The sequence below is a fragment of the Lolium rigidum genome, chromosome 7, assembly GCF_022539505.1.
Source record: "Lolium rigidum isolate FL_2022 chromosome 7, APGP_CSIRO_Lrig_0.1, whole genome shotgun sequence".
NCBI classification, from domain to species: domain Eukaryota; kingdom Viridiplantae; phylum Streptophyta; class Magnoliopsida; order Poales; family Poaceae; genus Lolium; species Lolium rigidum.
Window position 1 is genome coordinate 271964385 of NC_061514.1, and position 3830 is coordinate 271968214.

The window sequence follows — 3830 nt, forward strand, 5'->3', positions numbered from 1 at the left end:
CTCGCTAGACAGACAGCTCACGCGAACATTGTGTTGTTCATGTCCCTTTCTTGCCTGCCTTTGTTGAACTGGTTTACCTCGGGTGCCACACAGGACAGGCACTTGAGGTTAGTCTCTTTGTGAGGGAAGCTTGATGTGTATATCGATTCTCATGGCTGTTCCAAAGCCGAGAGGACTGGCTGCCGCCTGCGCTGCAGGCCGTCTCGCGTCGGATGGTGCCTTGATTCTTCTCTTGTCTGAGCCCTAGCTAGTTGGACATATTTCTTCCGGTCACATCGGTCGTACGTGTAGGCCGATTGCAGTAGCATATTCCTTGCTTCAGTTCACGAAACTACCTTGCAAAAACAATGTTGATGTAGGTCCTGTTTGGGTGGCCCTCGAGTAACATTCTATGTACTTATGGATCGGAGGGAGTATTGTTTTAGCATTTTTCCTCGACACCTTAATATTTTTCTTTTGGAGAAGAATTTGTAGTAACTGTTGGTCGTGTGCATCTTCTGCTCCAGAGGCCGCTCTCTCTTTGCCTTATTGAGGAACATAGTGTTTGTTGGCTATCGAAATGGACAAGGTCTGTTGGTTGCCAAAAGCAGGCCAAACCTCGCAATGCTTCATAGTTAAGAATGTTTAGATAGATGTGATTGCTCAAGACCATCTCCAAGCACCTCCTTTTATCAATGCATATGCCAATCAGGAGGGACCACAATCTTGAGCTGCTCCATCCAACTTGGTGGAGCTCTCGATGCTGGTAAACCCACAAGTCATGCGAGGGTTGCTTGTTTCTTTATATACGGTGCTAGGAGGATTGGATGATGCCCTGGATTGACCACAATTGTCTAGCACGGCCAACCTGTTTGTGTATCTAAGAATAAAGAACCTGAAATCTGAAGATTAAGTTGTGATGCGCTCTCAAGATATGGTTGCTACAAATTTGTAATCATCAACAAGTTTTTTGTCCGTTCCAATCTCGTTTCTCCATTCCCCTCCAGGCTCCAGCATCCGCTGCTAGTAATGAAAATAGGTACAACCCGGCACAAGAAAAATTATACATGTCAATTGCCATGCGACTGCTGGTGTGTAAGAGAGCTTTGTTTTCCAATATTATTGGCAAAAGGGCGTAGGAAGGTGTACTTGTCAATGTATTTAGTTAAGAGGTGTAAAGTGATTAGCTACCAATTTTCTTGCCATTAGTTAAGTAATGAGAGACCAAGGAGTTCCTGATGTCAGTCATGAGCAAACTTCTTTAGCCTGCAAGCTTTCTAATTGGTACTAGAAGAATCTTTAGTTAGATATAGAGTTGCAGACACTATTCTTCCGGTAACTGCCAGCAACTTGCATGTGCCAGTCCCTTCTCAGCCTCTGTTTTTGTTTGGTTTGCACACAAAAAAGATGAAGACCCCGCTTAAGAAAGATAGTTCCATAATTTGCAGCTCCAAATTGACTCCAAGCCAAACAGCACAGTCCTTGACCAGCTATCAATGTACTTAGAATAATTCCACTGTTATAGAACTTCAGAACTAGCACTGCATTATATCCTTGGAATAGCAGGCGCCACAAGGCAAGGTCTAGAAAGGAATGAGCTGTGATAGATAGGCACTTGCATTACATCTAGCCAAAGGATCAGGACATCAGGTCACACTCCAGCTTGTGATAAAGATATTTAGTATACGCATAGAGAAACAAAGATCATAGGGCAGCAACTTCCTTTCAGAGAACAATTAAGAAGATACTCCGGGAAAAAGGTCATGACCAATGAGAGGTCAGGTCACTCAGGTGCGCACCTAACATCTTCTAATTGTGGTTCCCACAGATGTGTGAAGCTTAACCTAACTAACCAAGCACTTCTCACCACTTCAGCAGAAGCCATTGCTTCGCTCTCTGTTGCATGCCTTGCAACCACTCGGGTATTTGCCAACCTTTCTTTAGCAGTCAGCATACACGGATCCAGATCTGACTGCCTGCCTGATGACTGCTTCAGTAACCGTAACCAATGCAATGTTGCTAAATTTAGCCAAGAGATGGTTCTGAAAGATAGGGGCTATAGATGGGTGATTCTTTGACCTGGCAAGCAGGCAACCACTAAGGCACTAACTTTAAAACAGCCATAAATTGTGGCTAAACAATTTGACTTTCTAGTGGGGTCCCTGAAAATGTAACAATCATAGAATTCTATACTTCCATCTCAGAAACGAACTTCGCTCTCATCAGCCATCAACTAATGTCATGTGCCACGCTGCTTTATTTCAGTAAACCGTCATTGGGTTGCTACATACATAAAAGGTTTTCACTTTTCAGGTATAGTTATGGAACAAGAAGAAGCTTTCCAAAATCAAAAGTAACGAGATACTGAAGAATGATGCAAAACAGATGAATCAAATTAACGAAGTCAAAGGAGTTGACCATGGTAGCTAGGTAAGGATATACCTATTAAAAGCCATGCTGCATTACTAGCTGGCGTCTACTTGGCTCTGACCTGAACACCAACATCACAATTTATTAACAACTTAGGCGGATGCCTAAGTTGTTAATAAATTGTAAGGATCTTGTTACATAGCAAGGAAAAAAAACAGAGAAGAGCTCACATGTGCACGAGGAACAAGGGTCAAAAGGACTTAGTATATGAGGCAATACTTAACTAATCCTATAGAAAAATGTGGACAGAGGTGAGGGCCTAACCTGAGGTAGAAGGAGGCTGCAGGGAGGAACTCTCTCATCTTAGGGTTACATAGATAGAAGCACCTTATATAGGTCAGGACTGGGCTGGGCCAGATGGGCCACAATAGAGAACAAGAAGACAGCCCAACAGATACACCAACAGATACACCAACAGTTATCCAACACCAAAATGTCAATCATCCCCATCTTGGCACAGGCAAGATTACACTCCTTTGATCCCAGCACTTTTGTTAAACAGTCTGCCACTTGTTGTCCTGATCTCACATAAGCCAATGAGATAATCCTTGCATCAATCTTTTCTTTAATAAAGAATCTGTCTATCTCCACATGTTTAGTTCGCTCATGCTGGACAGGGTTGTTTGCTATGTTTATGGCAGACATATTATCACACCACACTTTCAAGCTTCCTTGCCTTAAAAGCTTCAGCTCTCTTAGAAGGTTTCGTACCCACAACATTTCACCCAGGCCCCTGTGACATAGCTATGTACTCTGCTTCGGCTGTTGATTTCGAGACAACGGATTGTTTCTTACTTCTCCATGACGCCAAATTTCCTCCAACAAAAACACAATACCCTGAGGTGGATCTTCGATCATCTAAGAAGCTAGCCCAATCTGCATCACAATATCCATCCACATTTAGGTGTCCATTACTTTTAAACCACAATCCTTTTCCCGGAGTGCCCTTCAAGTATCTCAAGATTCTTTGAGCTGCTTCCAAGTGTCCATCCCTCGGATCATGCATATAGCGACTCACTGCACTCACTACAAATGATATATCTGGTCTCGTGTGGCATAAGTATATTAGTCTTCCAACAAGTCTTTGATATTTCTCCTTGTCTATGGGTTCTCCAGACTCTGTTGTGATTTTATTATTTTGGTCAATAGGTGTTGAAGCCACTCGGCACCCCAGCATGCACATATCATCTAAGAGATCCAATGTATACTTTCTTTGAGATATTGATATCCCTTTTGACGATCTTGCAACTTCTATTCGAAGGAAGTATTTAAGTTTTTTCAAATCTTTCACCTCAAAGGCTTGACTCAAGCATCCTTTCAGTTTTGCGATTTCCACATCATCATCTCCCGTGATAATAATATCATCAACATACACAGCAAGGATAGTGATTTTCTGCTCGAATGTACGTAAAATACGGTAT